Here is a 20,941-nt window from a genome sequence, read left to right on the forward strand (position 1 = left end):
TAAAAACCTGTGCTTTCTGTCTCATATTGTATAAGCAACACAGGTTAATTTCAATTTCAGTTTTCCTTTCTGATGTAGACACATGTACCTCACGTAAGGAACAGTCTCCCAGCCACCTTCGCACACAGACCTCAGTGTTTCCTGAGAGACGGAAGTCAGCGCCTCTTCCAGGGGCACTCGCCCATTTGAAAAAACATTCTCCCTTGCATCTTACCTGGTAAACTATGTTCACAGAAATCGGACAGAGGAAGGAGTGTTCTAGAGGAAAGTCAAGGGCTGGAGATGCAGAGCCGAGCCCCTGCTTCCCCAGTGCACCTGTGCAGATGGTGCTCCAGGGAGGCGGGGCCTCCTCCCCTGGACCACAGACCTACTTTACTCTGTAATAAAGCAGGTAGTACTTCAGGGGATCTGGCAGAGGGAGGCCCAGGAGCTTCTCACGCAGGAAGTTCACCGGGGTCCCAGGCTTGGCGTCTGGCGGGGTGGTCACCTCTTCTTTCCTGCCACTCCCCATCCAGGTCTCCAGAGCCATTGTCATCAGAGGGATTGGAGATCCAACTGGCAAAGACCTCTTCGTCCAAAAAGACAAGCGTTTTCACTTGGCGGCGGCGAACTCTCCTTCGTTTACACCTGGGAGTGTTCTTCAGTCTGTTCCCCGTTTCCGTTCCCTTCTTCCTGGTGAATGATCTTCTTAATGGTGCCCCGGATGGTGATGCGGGCCAGGTCCTGGAGACTGTGAACCGCCAGGGGTTATCACATAACTGGACGAGCCTCGGCTTCCCTGACTGACTGGCACGGCTAGATCAGCGGAGCATAGGAGACAGTCAAGAAACCTGCTTCTTGGTTTCCCAAGCAGAAGGGCCAGTGCGGGTTATCTCCGTCACTTCTCTTGCAGCGGCAGGACCAGGACGCCCCCAACCTTGAGGGGCCTCTTCGTGTACTGCTCCTGCTCCCTCTGCACACCTGGCCCGCAGTCCACCCGGTCATACTGAGAACAATCCGGAGAAATCTCCAGGCCATTGCCAGTAACGAAGGAGGGTTCAGAGCAGTCAAACTTGTCGAAGCTGTCGCTTGTCCTGATAAAGAAGTCCAGCTTCTGCTTTGCGTACTCTGTCACATCTGAATGGAGTTCCACCGCGTGGTTCACACCCAAGGGGCCCAAGATGAGCTCCACCATGGAGCTGAGGTAGCCAGTGCTGCTGCCCAGATTCAAGAAGGAGAGGCTAGGCTGCAGGTCCAGGGCCTCCATCAGCTCCGAAGAGATGCACGGAGCAGAGAGGTGGACGTTGCTGTTCTTCCATGCCATATGCCTTCTCTAAATTTGAGGTAATAGTCTGCACGGTCAATAGCTCAGAAAGCCTGCACCTCCAGCTCAGAGTGGATGTACTGAGCCTCCTTCAGATTGTCTATCAGCTCATTGTCATCACCAGTACTTAAGGCACCTCCTATCTTCAAGATAACGCTTAGGCAAAGTTACAGCTCCTTGGGCACCTCTCGCCCATCCACCTCCCACCATGCAGCCTGGACCTTTGCCGCCATAAACATCCACCCAGTCATGAGTGTTCTTAATGCACAATTTCTCCAGATGTGAAAATACGATGTATATTTCATTCTTCTTTCATGAAATGTGACTGTTGACAACCTTACCATTTGGAATACTGATTTCCCTGCTACACAGAGCACTCATGTTATAACTTCATTTAAGGCACTGTAATTCTGAACACTGATCTCTCTTTTCACATTGAGGGTGACACCACTTTCAGTGATAGCAACCTCAGGAAATGTTTGCCTAATCAGTCACATGACTAGTGAGGGGTGTACTACTCTTCTGGTTGACCAAAATACATCACCAAGTCGGGAAATTCTAATAGAGAACCTGAGACACAACACTTTTTTACAAAAGTGGAATAGTTGTGTTTCAAGTCTGTCTCCGTGGTTTGGAGCTAAACTTTCTAAACTGACCTTCACTTTGGTGCACCTGTTTTGTGTTCTGTATACTTGTTTGCAGTCTGTCCATCTCATCTTGCATTTCTACAGTTATACCAGGATTCTGGTACACCTCGGTAGCATCATCCAACAGAATGGAGTCAGACTGGACCCCTTGGGGAGGATTTGTCCAATGACTCCTCCATGATGTTGACAGCATCATCAAGATGCCTGTATATATGGATAAACTGCCACTAAGCAAAAATCTACCCAAGCAAAACCCTTGGGTAAATTAATCTACGCCAATCAACAAAATTTATAAATACGTGACAGATGTTCAAATCCAGGTCAGCCAAGCCTGGATGTTTCCTAAGCCTGTATATTTTCTACTAATAACTTGATTATAAAATTACTGAGTTGTTTATTTTGCATTTGCACATATAATTCCTCTTTACCTTTAGAATTAAGTCACTGACCCCCAAATTGCCCTCTTCTGCTTCTAATTTATTTAAAATAGAACACAGTTTATCAGGGTCAGGAGGAAGAGAAATAACATGTAGGGCATGCTTGCTGTATGCCAGGTTTTAAGCTAGAAATTTCACAAATTTTAATCATTTCCCACTGCAGCCTCCGCCTAGCTTTTTGTAGGAAATCTTAATCTCATTGGAAATTAGAATTACATGGTAGGTTCTGTGAAGTGAGGGAGGATAGTCTATCCTAGGGGATTCCCTAGTGGCTCAGCTGGTTTGAAAAAAAAAAAAAAAAAAAAAACCTGCCTGCCAGTGCTGGAGACAAAAGAGACATGGGTTCAATCCCTGTGTTGGGAAGATCCCCTGGAGCAGGGCATGGCAGCCCGCTCCAGTATTCTTGCCTGGAGAATCCCATGGACAGAGGAGCCTGGCGGGCTACAGTCCATGCAGTCACAAAGAGTCAGACACAATGAAGCAATTTAGCATGCACGCACGAAGTCTGATACACAGTTCACTAAATCAAACACTTCGCTGTCAGTATACCCTTTGGCAGTTTTATTCCTCCAGTTTTAATATTCAGTTCTTTTCTCAGTCAAATGTTCTATAGTTTTGAATACATATCTTCATTAAGAGTTTTAAATATGTATCTTTGTTCAGTGTCAAGTCATGGATTTTCCAAACGGTGTGACAGGAGCAACATTATATTTAAATAGACAGCTCCAACTGATTTATTAAAGTATTGCTTTTTAAACGATGAGCAACTCTAATCATTTCTAATGATCAGTCAGGTCTGCAGTGTGTGAAGTTTGCCATGCAGGTTGTGGTCTATAATGAGCCTGTATGGTTTTCTGAACTGAATGAGTTGGGTTTTTAAAGTCCTTTTCTCTACTAAAATACTGAGATTACAAGATTGTCCTCTTGAGTAAAAACATGTTAATATCTTTCTCTTGCTGAGGCTAGGCCATTTTTGAAGCTGGAGGGTAACTGCCTTGCTGAGGGAAGGTAAGTAGCTGCGGTTTCCTGAGAGTGTTAAGTTCCATTGACAACCCTCTCTGCCCCAGGCCCAGCAGATGAAAACTACTCAATTCCAGATCCAGTACATGGCCAGACACATCTAAAACCTGGAACTATATTTTACAAAAAGATGTTTAATATCTAAGATATTTGATAAAAATTTTCCCCATAGGTTAGGGTATCAAGAAGGACCATTCATATCTCCAGATTATAAAAAGTTATTGATTAATGACACTTGTCAAGGGTTTAGAAGGTTATGGCATTTTAATCAAATTCACACTTGGAAACAAATTTCCTCTCTTTTGGAAAACACATAGTTTTATCTCAAGATAAGACAGCATCAGTTGAATAAAGGTTGACAATTTGTGTTCGTGGAGCTAGACAATTGATTTAAACTTTGATCTTTCAAATTTTCTGTGACATTGGAGACATTTTGACTCTGAAACATTACACAGCTGTATCTTGTTGGAAAGGTCCAGGAAAAGGTGACAACTGATATCAGTATAATACTGATGGAAATTAGACCCACTCCTGAGTCTTACAACGGTGTTTCCATGTATCACTTTCCCCTGCAAAATAAAAAATACCTTATTGTAACGAAGGAAGGATGCTCTAGAAAACTGGGCTGTGTGAGATGCCCGCACTGTTTATCTTCACCTGCTCTGACGTACTCCCTGTCCTTTGCCCTCTACCTCATCCTGGTGGTAGTTTTTTAACTGTGCCCCCCGTCTTTTGTATATTCTTTCAGTGCCTAACTTTCACCATGATTTTGTGACAGTTAGTCACTCTATTTGATTGCTTTTCATACATTCTTTACTCTATAACCTCTGCTGACAGGATAAATAAAATCTTCCCAAAGCATTAGATGCAATGATTTGAATGCAAATCCTCTAGGAGCCTCTACACAATTTTTCAAGCCTATGTGTAATGTCATGTTTTGAGTGTTTTATTACACTTACTCAATTTAAGTTGAATTAGGCAAGTGCTATGTCTTATTCTTCCTATATTTGGATTTTTCCTCACCTACAGTCTAGCACAGAACATGCACAATCAAGGTTCATTGAATTTAATTAAATTCCTTTTTCATGGAATTTGGGCTTCCCTTGTGGCTCATCTGGTAAAGAATCCACCTGCAGTGTTGGAGACCTGGCTTCCAAGAAGGGAACCATTACCCACTCCAGGATTCTGATTGGAGAATTCCATTGACTGGATAATCCATGGCATCACAAAGAGTCGGACACGACTGAGCAACTTTCACTTCACTTTCCATGGAAAGACATTCTTGATTCCATTCAACAGTTGTTTTTCAGTGTCCATTTCTCCAACTCACCTCATTTCAACATTACAGCATAATAGACAAGCAAGTTTCTTCTCAGATATCATGGCATATTTTGCTTCTCCTGATTTTTTGCTTGTTTGTATACTAATCCAAGCAAAGATGATTGCCAGTCTTGAAAGTGGAGGAAGCTCGGTTAACATGAGCCAGTTTATACATCTTGGCCCCACCCTGCAACAGCAATGGTGCTTCCCACTCATGTATCAGCGAGGCCAAGCAGGGACCTTGAACCTGTGCCTCCATCTGTGTAACAAAGGGGACCCACATTCTCCTCTGCAGCAGGATTAGAGGGGGACCACTGCAATATAAGCTCCAGAGCCTGGATAAAATTGTCACAAAATCGTTAACATGATCCATTTAAAATGAATTGAAACATCTATATAAAGAAGCCGAAGATTGCTTAAAGAGCTATCAAATCTAAGGGTTTCCCAGGTGACACAGTGGTAAAGAACCTGCCTGTCAATGCAGGAGATGCAGGTTCGTTCCCTAGGTTGGGAAGATCCCCTGAAGTAGGCAATGGCAACCCACTCGAGAATTCTTGCCTGGAATAGTCCATGGATAGAGGAGCCTGGCAGGCTATAGTCCATGGGGTCGCCAACAGTCAGATACAACTAAAGCGACTTAGCATATCAAATCTAAAATTCTCAGGCCAATATTCCAACATTTAATCTAAGCTTCAGTTTGCTGATGTGGTTGGCTTCCTTGAAATCCTGGACTTTATCAGTGGAGACCTCGTCATCTGGTTGTGAAGATTTTTAAGTGTAGTGTATGTGAGTGGAAGCTGCTAAGCCAAACTTTCTTTTCCAATGCTATAATTAGGCTTCCCAGCCATCCAGTATTCTTAATAATAGCATAGCTTCCATCTTGGCCAGAATATAAATGCCAACAAGGAAACATGTTTCTGGAATGAAGCTGTGTTCTTGTTTTTACCATGCCAGTAGGCAAGAGACGAGGCATTTGGTTTCAATAGTCTGAAATGACATGTAGAATGGCCTGTATTGATAACACTCACTTTTTACCAGCATCATTTGTTCACCCATTACTCTGAGTCCAGTCATCATTGAATTATTTTTTAAATAAACTTCCTTATTAATTCTGAGTATAAATGTCCTCAGCATGGTTTTTGGTTCCCTGACTAGGTGCTGGTCATGTCCTGACACCCCAGATATTTTCTATCTCAGCCCCAGGTTTGCTCCATTTATAACCTAACCACATTGTGAATCTGTTCATGATTGTTTACTAGGTTTTTGCCTCTGTTTCTATCTAGAATATGACCTACAACCACAAAATTATGCCTTTTCAGAGAAAGAAAAATATTGCATAACATCCCTTATACGTGAGATCTAAAAAAAAATTATACAAGTGAAATTACTTACAAAACAGAAAGAGACTCACAGACTTAGAGAATGAAATTATGGTAACCAGAGGGGAAGGATGAGGGGAAGGGATAGTTAGAGTGCTTGGGATGGACATGTATACACACTGCTACATTTAAAATGGATAACCAACAAGGACCTACTGTGTAGCACAGGGAACTCTGCTCAAGGTTATGTGGCAGCCTGGATGGGAGGGGGGTTTGAGGGAGAAAGGATACATGTATATATACAGCTGAGTCCCTGCTGTTCACCTGAACTATCACAACATTGTTAATCGGCTATATGCCAGTACAAAATAAAAAAGCACAAGACAAAACAAAACCGTGTCCTTTTACTATTCAATTCTCACTGCCTTGCCAAAGTCATATATAAGCCACTTAGTAAATGTTTCCTGAAGAAATGAGTGAATGAGCCAAATCATAGTAAGTTGCTTCTTATAGACCCGATTTCAGTCACATATTTTTTTCCACTGGAGTAGCTTTACAGTAGTTAATGATTTCTGTAACTTGATTATGTAAAAACTGGGTGGATGGATGGATGGATAGATAGATATAGATTAATGATATAAAAATGAATTTTACCAATTTTAACTTGTTCTTGATGAATAACATATCTTTTGACTTTGATCTAAATTGTAGATGCTTGGTTTATTTTATATTTGTGCTTGAATCTTGTTCATAAATAATCTTTTTAAAGGTGTGCTTGAAATAATCAAATAACTGGATTATGCAGTTGTTTCCTTTTGACCATTATTCCTAAAGATGCTTCCAAATCACAGGTTTCTAAAAATCGCTTTATTTCCCTTATTATAAAAATGATGTGAGTACACGGTGATTCTGAAGTCCATTGAATACACTTCTCTCTTTGTCAGAGAACTCATTCTGTATTTTTTTTCCATAAAGGTCTTTGCAGGAAGATATCATTAATGTCTGTCCCTTCTCTTTACACCATCTGACCTCATTTGTAAGGTTTCTCCCGAACACAGCTTGCATGGCTGGGTGCTGCGTCGCACAGAATCACAACATACATTTTGCTCTGAGCTTGTCTTCTCTCCCTTCCCTAGTTCAAGAATCATTAACCTGATTAATAACTTTTCCAAGTTTCTTTTTTACCTCCACTTTCCAATTTTTAAGGTGTTTGGCGAGTTTACTTTTTTCCATTCCAAGTATCTTTCTCTTCATCACAAAGCAAATCAATTGTTTCAATGCACTAGCCTGGGGGCAAGAAAACCTGCCAGACCCCTGAGAAGAGGCAGCCTCCCTTCAAGTCTGGAGACTTAACAAGAGAATCTGACAGGAAGAGGGGGAGTAGCCGCCCGGACTCTCTCAGAACAGGGGGCCCAGCACACAGCCCAGGACTGACCAGGAGGAGGAGAGATGGTCCAGAGCACAAGAAATCTAAAGTGGATGCTTAAGTGCAGTGCTAAAGTGGATGATTAAAAAGCAGGATTAGTCTGGCACTTTGGGGGGAAAAAAGCTATGACAAACCTATACAGCATATGAAGATACAGAAACATCACTTTGCTGACAAAGGTCCATATAGCCAAAACTATAGTTTTCCCAATAGTCATTTATGGATGCGAGAGCTGGACCATAAAGACAGCACCATAGAATTGATGCTTTTAAGCTGTGGTGCTGGAGAAGACTTTTGAGAGTCCCTTGGACAGCAGAGAGACCAAACCAGTCAATCCTAAAGGAAATCAACCCTGAATATTCATTAGAAGGACTGATGCTGAAGCTCCAATACTTTGGCCACCTGATGCAAAAAGCCAGCTTGTTGGAAAAGACCCTGATGCTGGGAAAGATTGAGGGCAAAAGAAGATGGGGGCAGCAGAAGATGAGATGGTTGGATGGCATCACTGACTCAGTAGACATGAATCTGAGAAAACTCCAGGAGATAGTGAAGGACAGGGGAGCCTGGTGTGCTGCAGTCCATGGGGTCTCAAAGAGTTGGACATGACTTAGTCACTGAACAATAACAACAATGTGACAAATAGTATATATATTTTTTCTATGAGAGTAAGTATAACTTTTGGAAAATGTAAAAAAATTAACAGAATTAAGTGTAGTAAAGAAGATGGTAATCTAAATTTGCAATATGTTGTAGGGACAAGCAGAAAGTGATTAGTATAAAGATTCAGCTGCTATTGACAAAAAGCCCATGGGGTCTCAAAGTGTTGGACACAACTTAGTGACTGAACAGCAGCAGTCTGGCACATTTATTTTTTATTATATTAATATTTTATATAACACTGGAAGGTGTGGTAATAGCTGAATAAAATCCACACTTTGTATAATTACATGTATATGTGTGGGGTTACTCAGTCGTGTCCGGCCTTTTGCAACCCCATGGACTGTAGCCCACCAGGCTCCTAGGTCCATGGGATTGCCCAGGCAAGAATACTGGAGTGGGTTGCCATTTCCTCCTTCAGGGGATCTTCTTGACCCAGGGATTGAACTTGAGTCTCCTGCATTGGCAGATGGGATCCGCCACCTGAGAAGCCCCATAATCACAATGAATTATCCAAACAATTTTTAAGACAACAATAACACCACCAGCAGCACTGAGTGATATGATGGAAGGCATGGGAGCCAACATGGTAGCTCTAATATCAGGTGAACATGGAGAACAGTAAGTGCTGGGGATGAGCAGGCATTTCACACTAAAAAGAGGGAGCAGGCTGGGCATGACGAGGGAAAACTGAAAATTCACATTATGAAATAGCACTGGGAAAATATGTGATTCAGGAAAACAGGAAATATAAAACACACAACAGTCCTGGGCACCAAAGAACCACAGGTTTGAAGGTTTTGTTTTTGTTTTTGTTTTTGTTTGTCCTTTATCATTATTTTCATAGCTAACATAGTTAACATTGAACCTGCTGTTTTTGAATAGAGGTGAATTTCAATTATTTTAAAATTTGCACTATATAGTCCAACTGTTTTAGAATATATTAATACATTCCCCACATATGTAAATGACATCATTTTCAACATATCATGGCTTAAGACAAGGAAAGGGGTTGACAGAGTGTTATTCATTACAAAATTCTTGTAATTATTTTCAAAGACTAGTTGGAATTTTTGTAAACAATGTATTAACCTGAATTAATCTGAAAAGTAAATTATCCTTTAAACCTTTTTCCTCTTATATAACTTAACGCTACTTGTTGGGGATGTGTTGATTTGACTCAATCAAGCAACACTTGTAAAGTTAATGAAAACCAGAGTATCTGCAGATTAAACAGAGGATGACTTGCTTCCTGATGCTGCGTCAAGCATAATGTGAGCGTTGCTGTTAAATCCTGTTTTCCATTATTGCTGCAAAATGTTATTAAAAGCATTTATGAATTCAAATGATTAAATCTTTTGACCTCCACAAATGAAATAATCCCTGAAGACACGGCATCAAAATTCTAATTTTCCTTCAAACCACTGTATATTTGAAGACTCTAATTAATCCATTAGTTTTTTTACAGGATAAAGTTCATCTTGATTTTGCATCCATTTTAATAACTTGAAGACTTCAGGAGCTGATTTAAACTTTTGATAATTTTGCTTGGGATGTGTTATTATATGGAAAGATTTCCTCAAGCTGTCATCTGCAAATACATAGTCTAAGATACTGCAAATATATTAAAAGTAGCAAAAGTACAATAACCAAAAATAAAAAGATGGAAAATAAACACAAGAGTGTGTTTGCCAAATCCCTTTATCTTATTTTCTTATCACCCTGGCATCTTTTACATATGGTAATGCTAATGTGAAAACAAAGCCTCCTGCCAATAAACCTCTTTAATTTTGCTGTTGCTGTTGTTCAGTCTCTAAGTCTTGACCAACTGTTTGTGACCCCATGGACTGCAGCACACTAGGCTCCTCGGTCCTCCATTATCTGCTGGAGTTTGCTCAAATTCATGTCCATCAAGTCAGTGATGCTATCCAACCATGTCATCCCGTGTTACCCTTCTCCTGTGTCACCCTTCTCCTCCTGCTTTCAATCTGTCCCAGCATCAGGGTTTTTTCCAATGAGTCATTTCTTTGCATCAGGTGGCCAAGTATTGGAGCTTCAGCTTCAGCATCAGTCCTTCCAGTGAATATTCAGGACTGATTTCCTTTAGGATTGACTAATTTGATCTCTTTGCTGTACAAGGGACTCTCAAGCACTACAATTTAAAATCGTCAATTCTTTGGTGCTCAGCCTTCTGAATAGTCCAATTCTCACATCCTTACATGACTACTGGAACTACCTGCTGTAGTCTGAATAAAATATTTAACCTCTCTAATCTGTTCAGTTCAGTCATTCTGTCATGTCTGACTCTTTGTAGTCCCATGGATTGCAGCACGCCAGGCCTCCCTGTCCATCACCACCTTCCAGAGATTATTCAAACTCATGTCCATCGAGTCAGTGATGCCATCCAACCATCTCATCCTCTGTCGTTCCCTTCTCTTCCCACCCTCAATCTTTCCCAGCACCAGGGTCTTTTTAAATGAGTCAGTTCTTTGTATCAGGTGGCCAAAGTATTGGAGTTTCAGCTTCAGCATCAGTCCTTCCAATGAATATTCAGGACTGATTTCCTTTAGGATTGACTGGGTTGATCTCCTTGCAGTCCAAGGGACTCCAACACCACAGTTAAAAGGCATCAATGTTTCAGTACTCAGTTTTCTTTATAGTCCAACTCTCACATCCATAAATGACTACTGGAAAAACCATAGTTTTGACTAGATGGGCCTGTGTTGACAAAGTAATGTCTCTGCTTTTTAATATGCTGTCTAGGTTGGTCATAGCTTTTTTTTTCAAGGAGCAAGTGTCTTTTAATTTCATGGCTGCAGTCACCATCTGCAGTGATTTGGGAGCCCAAAAAAGTAAAGTCTCTCAATGTTTCCATTGTTTCCCTATCTATTTGCCATGAAGTGATGGGACCAGATGCCATGATCTTAGTTTTCTGAATGTTGAGCTTTAAGCCAAGTTTTTCACTCTCGTCTTTCACTTTCACCAAGACACTCTTTAGTTCTTCGTTTTCTGCCATAAAGATGATGTCATCTGCATATCTGAGGTTATTGATATTTCTCCCGGCAATTTTGATTCCAGCTTGTGCTTCATCCAGCCTGGCATTTCACATGATGTACTCTGCATAGAAGTTAAATAAGCAAGATGACAATATATAGCCTAGACATACTCCTTTCCTGATTTGGAACCAGTCTGTTGTTCCATGTCCAGTTCTAACCGTTGCTTCTTGACCTGCATACGGATTTCTCGGCAGGTCAGGTGATCTGGTATTCCCATCTCTTTCAGAATTTTCCAGTTTGTTGTGATCTATACAGTCAAAGATTTTGGCATAGTCAATAAAGCAGAAGTAGATGTTTTCCTGCAACTATCTTGCTTTTTCGATGATCCAACAGATGTTGGCAATTTGATCTCTGGTTCCTCTGCCTTTTCTAAATCCAGCTTGAACATCTGGAATTTCATGGTTCAAATACTGCTGAAGCTTGTCTTGGAGAATTTTGAACATTACTTTGCTAGCGTGTGAGATGAGTGCAGTTGTGTGGTAGTTTGAGCAATCTTTGGCATTGCCTTTCTTTGGGATTAGAATGAAAATTGACCTTTTCCAGCTCTGCGGCCACTGCTGAGTTTTCCAAATTTGCTGGCATATTGACTAGAGCACTTTCACAGCATCATCTTCCAGGATTTGAAATAGCTCACCTGGAATTTCATCACCCCCACTAGCTTTGTTCGTAGTGATGCTTCCTAAGGCCCACTTGACTTCTCATTCCAGGATGTCTGGCTCTAGATGAGTGATCACACCATCGTGATTATCTGGGTCATGAAAATCTTTTTTATATCGTTCTCTTGTGTGTTCTTGCTGCCTCTTCTTAATATGTTTTGCTTCTGTTAGGTCCATGCCATTTCTGTCCTTTATTGTGCCCATCTTTGCATGATATGTTCCCTTGGTATCTCTAATTTTCTTGAAGAGATCTCTATTCTTTCCCTTTCTATTGTTTTCCTCTGTGTCTTTCCATTGCTCGCTATGGACAATCTTCCTATCTCTCCTTGATATTCTTTGGAACTCTGCATTCAAATGGGTATATCTTTCCTTTTCTCCTTTGCCTTTTGCTCCTCTTCTTTTCACAGTTGTTTGTAAGGCCTCCTCAGACAATCATTTTGCCTTTTTGCATTTCTTTTTCTTGTGGATGGTCTTGATCACTGCCTCTTGTACAGTTTCACAGACCTTCACCCATAGTTCTTCAGGCACTCTGTCTATCAGATATAATCCCCTGAAACTATTTTTCACTTCTACTGTATAATTATATGGGATTTGATTCAGGTCATACCTGAATGGTCTGATGGTTTTCCCTACTTTCTCCAATATAAGTCTGAATTTGGCAATAGGGAGTTCGTGATCTGAGCCACAGTCAGCTCCCCATCTTATCTTTGCTGACTGTATAGAGCTTTTCCATATTTAGCTGCAAAGAATATAATCAATCTGATTTCAGTACTGACCATCTGGTGATGTCTGTATGTAGAGTCTTCTCTTGTGTTGTTAGAAGAGGGTGTTTGCTATGACCAGTGCATTCTCTTGGCAAAACTCCTCTGTTAGCTTTTGACCTGCTTTGACCTGGAGTAACAAGTAAATTTGGCCTTGGAGTACAAAACGAAGCAGGTCAAAGGCTAACAGAGTTTTGCCAAGATAACCTCTCTAATACCACTTTTTAAATATTTTATTCAGATTATAGCTGGTAGTTCCTAAGCAGAGTTATTAATAGTTCTGAAACCTTTTCTTCACAGAAACTCATCCAACAATCATCTCTAATATTTCACAATAATCACTCTTTAGGCAAAACCTTTCAAATGTGTCTGTTAAAATACAGATGCTCGAGAGGAAACTAGGAGGGAAGACTAGACTAATTAGTCAATCCTAAGATTCATTTAAAGGATCGTAGGCTGCAGTCCATGGGGTCGCTGAGGGTCGGACATGACTGAGCGACTTCACTTTCACTTTTCACTTTCATGCATTGGAGAAGGAAATGGCAACCCACTCCAGTGTTCTTACCTGGAGAATCCCAGGGACGGGGGAGCCTGGTGGGCTGCCGTCTCTGGGGTCGCACAGAGTCGGACATGACTGAACCGACGCAGCAGCAGCAGCAGCAGCAGCAGCAGCAGCAGCAGCAGCAGGGTTTATGAAAAATCTTTATTTATAAAGTTTAGCCAAATGTGTTTGACTAATCATTTATTTAAGAGCCAGCTCAATTCCGCGTCCACATACTCATTCACTCCCCGACTCGTGTTCTGGCCATGGACCAGGCACTGACCCTCCTGCAGTGACTGGCGAGGTGCATCCTCCAGGGGTGCATCTGCCTTTGCTCAGCGCATGGGGAGTTTGGTTTTCCTGCAGTCCTCACAGTGTATGCTCCCTGCTGCTCACTTAACCTGCGCTGACCCACGTTGCATATTCCATGTGGAGTCTACCTCCTCTACCTGGACTGTCAGCCCCTGAAGGGTGGTGGTCTTATTCTGTATACAGCAGGGTTCCCAAACTCTGGGGTCGAATGCCTGACGATCTAAGGTGGAGCTGATATAATAATAACAGAATCAATGTGTGTGTTAAGTCGCTTCAGTCATGTCCAACTCTTTGCAACCCTATGGACTGTAGGCTGCCAGGCCCTTCTATCCATGGGATTCTCCAGGCAAGAATACTGGAGTGGGTTGCCATGCCCTCCTCCAGGGGATCTTCCCAACCCAAGAATTGAACCCGAGTCTCTTTTTTCTCCTATATTGGCAGGGGGGTTCTTTACCATCAGCGCCACCTGGGAAACCCAAACAGAAATGTATAATAAATGTAATGTGCTTGAATCATCCCAAAACCAACCCCCACTCTTGGTCCATGGAAAAAGTGTCTTCCAAGAAACCAGTCCCTGGTGCCAAAAAGGTTGGTGACCACTGAATACAGCACTGATCAGCATCTGTGAAGTTGCTGGGGAAGGTGTCAGCCTAGAAATTGAAATGTGTTATCCACGTGTATGTTCTTCGGCTTCCAACTGGCATGCAGTGTCTCCCTGATCTATTTCCCAGTGCCCTTCTGGGGCTGACTGGCTTGTTGCCTGCACACTGTTGCTTCAGTTGTGCCCGACTCTTGTGACCCCATGGACTATAGCCTGCCGGACTCCTCTGTCCATGGGATTCTCCAGGCAAGAATACTGGAGAGGGTTGCCATTTCTGTCTCCAGGGGATCTTCCCAACCCAGGGATTAAACCCCTGTCTCCTGAGGATCCTGCATTGCAGGTACTGCTGGGAAGCCGCCGCACCCCCCTCCCCGCCCCGGCACTGGCAATTTGAATCTATTCCAGAATATCCTGATATATTAACAAATAGGGAAATATTTCAAAATCCACTTTCTAATTCCAATCATGAGGGAAAATTTTCATAATATATTTATATCAGAGACTTTTAAGATATTGATTAGGGGAGGAAAATTAATTTAGAAGGAGTAGAGATTGGAGAAGGAAATGGCAACCCACTCCAGTGTTCTTGCCTGGAGAATCCCAGGTACAGGGGAGCCTGGTGGGCTGCCATCTATGGGGTGGCACAGAGTTGGACACGACTGAAGTGACTTAGCAGCAGCAGCAGCAGAGTCTCTAGAGTGAAAAATTATTGCATTTATGCTCCAGCTACATGGCTTTACCCACAGAACATCTTCAGTTAACAACGTTTACTTAGTGCATACTGTGTTCCAGTTTGTATCTCATCATGGTTTTTATCCTTTATATATCTTTTTTGGATACAATGTCTAATCAGGTATTTTGCCCACTTTTTCAGTTGGGTTGTTTGATTCTTTTGCTATTAAGTCATAGGATTTATTTGTAATTTTGGATATTAACCTCTTATTGGATTATTCTTATAAGTATTAAATTAAATTTAATTATTAAATATTTTTGTAAGTTAAGTATTATTAATATTCTTATAAATATTCTCTCACATTCTATAAATGTTGATTGTTTTCATTGCCATGGAAAAACATTTTAGTTTGATGTAGTCCCATTTGTTTATTTTTGCTTTCTTTGTCTGTGCTTTTGTTGTCAAATACAAAAACTCAGGGCCAAGATCAGTGTCAATGAGCAGTTATCCTACATTCTCTTCTTTCTGGACACCTTAAATATGTACAGTTTTTACATATCAATCCTACTCCAATCAGGCTGGGGAAAGTAAAGAAAAATTATTCAACAAAACTGAAAACAATGTGCAAAACATAGATGTTATAATTGTGAAAAATACAGCACCCTTGTCAGTACACTAAGGGTCTGCTGCTGCTGCTGCTGCTGCTGCTGCTGCTGCTGCTAAGTCGCTTCAGTTGTGTCCGACTCTGTGTGACCCCATAGACAGCAGCCCATGAGGCTCCCCCATCCCTGGGATTCTCCAGGCAAGAACACCGGAATGGGTTGCCCTTTCCTTCTCCAATGCATGAAAGTGAAAAGTAAAAGTGAAGTCACTCAGTCATGTCCGACCCTCAGCGACCCCATGGACTGCAGCCTTCCAGGCTCTTCCATGGGATTTTCCAAGCAAGAGTAATGGAGTGGGAAGTCATTGCCTTTTTCAATACTAAGGGTCTAGGAACAGCTAAATAAACCATTACAACAATGACATTAAGGACTGGCTTGAGGTTTGTGCAGAAAGCAAAGGAAACACATGGGAAGCACATCTATTCTATTTTGTAGGATTCTTTGGAGAAAGACAGGAAGAAATTAGCTGAGAAGAAGGTAAAGGACAAGCAAAGTGTCTCAGGAGGAATAAACCGGGAAAGTCCACTGACAAGAAGGACTAGAGTTTATTGATTAAGCTCATGGGAATGTCCATGTTCCATCTTAAAGCAAAAAAGGTAAGACTTATGCATCCATCCCCCTCAGGGGTTTTGCTTGTAAAGATCAAATCTGATGAAAGTGTGTGTGAGCTTATGGGTCTTTCTAACTTCACTAAGGTAGTTTCTATTTATAGTAAAAACTTATTTTTAAATTATTATTCAATTTACTTAATTTATAGAAATATAAATCAACATAGTTTTAAGTTATTAAATCTAGTTTATAAATATCACTCTATTTATAAATATAGTACAATTTATTAAGTCATTTACAAGGATTTTATATCTTAGATAATTAAAATCCTTTATACATTGTAAACATTATAAATTTAATATATCCAATTTCCTAAGTACTTAATTGTCTATCTAACAAGCAAAATGCTTCCAATTATTAAATAAGGCTTATAAATCTAATCAGTTATGCTCATAAAGTTAATATATTACAAGTTCTTCTAAATATTACAAAACTGCTTAAAATCTTTGTGAACATTCCTTTATAGTTTTCAATCATAAGCGTTAAGGTAATTAATCTTGTTACACATTTCAAATAGAAAAATAAAGTTTATCTGTTAGGCCTCTAACATTCCAAGTTCTTTGAAGCATAAGTGGGATATGGTGTGCATGCTCAGTCGTGTCTGACTCTTTGCAACCCCAAGGATTGTAGCGCACCAGGCTCCTCTGTCCATGGGATTTTCTAGGCAAGAATACTGGAGCTGGTAGCTATTTACTACTCCAGGAGATAATAAATAAAGCAATACTAAATGTTTTCAGTTGTTCTAAACAGAACACAAAATATTCAGAAAATGGGCTTGATTTTCTTCATGTTTCATATTTCATTTCAGTTATTCTGGAATTTATATTCAATATGCTTACCCACTGACATTTTTTCCTTTTCAGTATTTTTATATCACCCACAGATATATTTGACCAGGATGATGGCTTGATTCTTGGTCTAGACGCTGGTTGAGAGCAGGAAGCCCAGTGGTTACAAGAACAAAACTCCCTAACTACCGAGGACCTCAGTGTCTACAGACTTACCTGACTTTTTTCTAAAACCTACCAACCGAAGCTCGCCATCCATTGATTGAATTAAACAAGTCTATTTACTGCTTAATGGTGTTCTGAAGTCATATTCGTCTTCTTCCCATCTGGTAGGAACACAGGTTCTTTAGCCAGTTCCTGACACCCCACTGGGCTCCCTTCAGTCCTGGAGGGTCTGTCATCTCAGCCACATCACTGATGTGTAGTCCTGCCAGGCGCTGCCCTGAACACTGAGTACAACCAACAAATGCAGGACATTCTTCCACGAGGCTTATGTGCTAGTGGGTTAGTGTCCCACTAGGAGTTAGAAAATTAAATGAGATCATGGAACAGTAACTAGGGACTCCTTTCATTAGATGGTCAGGTAAGCCCTTAACAAAAAAAAAAAAAAAAAAAAAACAGATCTGTTAAAATCAGAGCAGAGAACTACCTGGAGAGAAGGAGAAGCTAGTGATTTGGGGTTGAACACACCATACTGCAGTGTGTGAAAGTAAGTCAGTCAGTCAGGCTGGGACACGGTAAATTAGAGAGAGAAAGGTTACAGATAACCACAGCCAGGTCTTACAGACACTTTTAGGCAAAGATAAATTTGGGACAAAAGCCATCAGAGCTGTGATCAAGTGTGGTGTGATCACATTTTAGAAAAAATCTCTCCATCGATGACTGTGTGAAAAACGGGTATTAAAGATTTAGAATGAAAGTAGTGAGACGAGGATGCAATTAATCAGGCAGTGGATGGTGGTGAAATAAATGTGGATGGTGAGACACTCGGACTCAGGCTATCTCCTGGGCACAGAGTAAGTTAAGACATGCTGATGGCCTGACTCTGGGCACTAACAGGAGGAAATCAATTACTGCTGGGGTATTACTTCAAAACTTGAGGTTTGAGAAGCACCATTGTGGGAATTCTACACGGGGTGTGTTGAGTTTGAAATGCTTATTCAATACCCAACTGGAATTTTTAACTGGCTATACCCCGATACTGTGGTGTTGGAGAAGACTCTTGAGAGTCCCTTGGACTGCAAGATCAAACCAGTCCATTCTAAAGGAAATCGGTCCTGAATATTCATTGGAAGGACTGATGCTGAAGCTGAAGCTCCAATATTTTGGCCACCTGATGAAAGAACTGACTCGTTGGAAAAGACCCTGTTGCTGGGAAAGATTGAAGGCAGGAGGAGAAGGGGACAACAGGGGATGAGATGGATGGATGATATCACTGACTTGATGGACATGAGTGTGAGCAAGCTTTGGGTATTGGTGATGGACAAGAAAGCCTGGCATGCTGCAGTCCATAGGGTCACGAAGAGTCAGACATGACTGAGCGGCTGAACTGATTGATAGATACCTCAATACAAAATAAAAAGTTTAAAGTTTGGGGGAAAAAAACCCAACTGCAAACATCAAGGGCACAAGCTGATATACAGGTCCGGGATGTACAGAGATGTGTCAGGACTTGGGGATATATTGGGGAGTCACAACTTATAGGTGTATTTAAGCCATGAAACAGTTGAGATCACAGACAGAGCAAGTGGATGGCCAAGATAAACGTGCCTGAGAGCCAGGGCAGCAACATTTTAAAGACAAAAAGAAAAGACAAACAAGGGAAAAAAGAAAGGAAGTTCATGGGAATATTGTATACAAAGAAAAACTGAATTTTTCTTTGGACAGAATCTCAGGGGGAAAATAGGTTCAAGATGGAAGACACAGTGATGTGTGTCAAATACTGAAAAGCATCTACATGAGCTGTAGACAGAGAAGCAAGCACTGGATTCATGAAGACACAAGGTGGGGCCAGGGCCTGGCCAGCGAGGGTCAGGGAGTATATGGAGCTAGATGAAGACATTATTTTGACCTGATTTAGGAATCGAGACCAGTGTCTAAAATCCCTTGAGAACGTGGCCCACACTGACTAGGTGATCATTTGTGCTGTGTACATGGACATCCACTTCCCTGGTGCTGTTGGTGAAACCAGCTGAGCTCAAACTGGTGTGTCTTCCAGTAGCCTGTCAATTCAGTGTATTGACCTCTCAAATGGGCTTCCCAGTGGCTCAGTAGTAAAGAATCAGCTTGCAATGCAGAAGCCACAGGAGATAGTTTCGATCCCTGGGTTGCAAAGATTCCCTGGAAGAGGAAATGGCAACCTACTCCAGTATTCTTGCCTAGATAAGCCCATGGACAGAGGAGCCAGTGGGGCATAGTCCATGGGGTCACGAAGAGTCAGACACGACAAGTGACTTAGCACCTCTCAAATACATCTCCACTGAGGAATACCACGAAACAACCTCAAAACTTCTTTGCGTCCTTTGGGAGATAACTCATCACTAACACTGGGTTAACAGGACACAAACTGAAAACCACAGAGAGAAGTGACTAGGCTAAGGGAGGTATTTCCCTCAGGCCAGAAAATTTCCATTTCTGATTTCCCTGCAGACGTCTCATCCCCAGACAGTCTTTTGTACAATAGAGCTAATCTGATCCTCAGGTGGCACACTCTGCTTCCTGTCATACATAGCCAATGCCTGGGCAACAGAACGTCTTGATTCACGGCCACGTGGAATGCGACAGCTCTGCCTTGTGGCCTTTTCTCCCGAGATGGTGGTGGCATTTCTCTAGGTTCCTGGGAGAAAACTAGGATCGTACACATGCCCTAGAAGCCGGAAACTGGGAGCATGTGGTCAGTTACCCAAAGGACGAATCAGGAGCATCTCATCACTTCTTTCCAGCAGATTATCCAGGTGGAGTATTTAGGCAGAGCTAGAAAAATTCCTCTCCCATGATGAAACAGAGATTTCTCCCTGTGCTGGCTTTCATTTGGCACCAGGTCCAAGAAGGTCAGCTTAGTGTATCGCTCCCTGGCATTGAGTTACTCTCCTGGAAGCCTGTGGTCACATAGTCCTGGGACCATGACTGCTATGTGAGTCACTGTCAGTTTGCCATGGTCTTCCCTTGTGTTTTTATTGTCTGTCTCCACCACATCCTTGGCCAGAAATGGTCATTTATCCACTTCTAACATAGAGCTTAACCAGCGGGCCTGCACAGTCAGGGCCTCTGAAGAAGCCTTGACCCCATGCTGAGGAGAGATGCAGGGGTTCAGCAGTTACAGAGTTTCAATGTGTGCTCATTTCTGTCTGACTCTTCATGACACCATGGACTGTAGCCCCCCGGACTCCTCTGTCCACGGGATTTCCCAGACAAGAATACTGGTCGGTTGCCATTTCCTGCTTCAGGGTATCTTCCCAACCCAGAGATCGAACCTGAGTTTCCTGCGGTTCCTGTACTATCAGGTGAATTCGCTACCACTGAGCCACCTGGAAAGCCCCACAGAGTCACAGTGCTGCCTAGAAAGTTGCTTACTGTTGGAGCCGTTCTCACAATTACCTGTAAATTGGTGAAGTTATGACCGCTCTGATATAGCTTTAGGAAATTCAAAGGAAGTCATTTAATATCAAATATAGATTTGAGTATCACATGTATCAACTGCCAGCACTTTCCACACATACGTGCAAGTTTAACCACAAACCTGGGGCCACTAAATCAGGCAGAATGAAAGGAATATTTTGAGGGGAAATAAAGATGTATACGACTGCATCCCTTCCCCGAGTTTCCATCCAGAACAGAGTCCGTGTCTCACACCCCCTCACGTTCATCACAAAAGGCTCGGTCAGCTGTGAGTCACCAGCCCTGGGAACTGGTTTCCACTCTGTTTATGTAACAAGTCTTCACGTGGGTGGGTGCAGTTTTCACTGTGACAGCTGCTCTGAGGGTGACACGGAGTGTGGTCTGTTCATGGCATTATGTGTTATTGCCTTTTCTTTTTGTCTTAGGCAACTGCAGATTGACTAGATGGAGAACTTGCTGTTTTCAAACCTTTTGCTGCATTCTCCAGGGAGGCTCGTGCTATGAGTAAAGAATAGGTCAGAATAAATGTGCATTT

General features: G+C 41.9%; 1 pseudogene; it reads right to left on the reverse strand.

Moving 5' to 3' along the window:
- Nucleotides 1–352: 352 nt before the first annotated feature.
- Nucleotides 353–20,941, reverse strand: part of LOC132657152 (protein-L-isoaspartate O-methyltransferase domain-containing protein 2-like) — a 43,659-nt pseudogene continuing 23,070 nt past the window's right edge.

Source organism: Ovis aries, chromosome 9, assembly GCF_016772045.2.
Source record: "Ovis aries strain OAR_USU_Benz2616 breed Rambouillet chromosome 9, ARS-UI_Ramb_v3.0, whole genome shotgun sequence".
NCBI classification, from domain to species: Eukaryota; Metazoa; Chordata; class Mammalia; order Artiodactyla; family Bovidae; genus Ovis; species Ovis aries.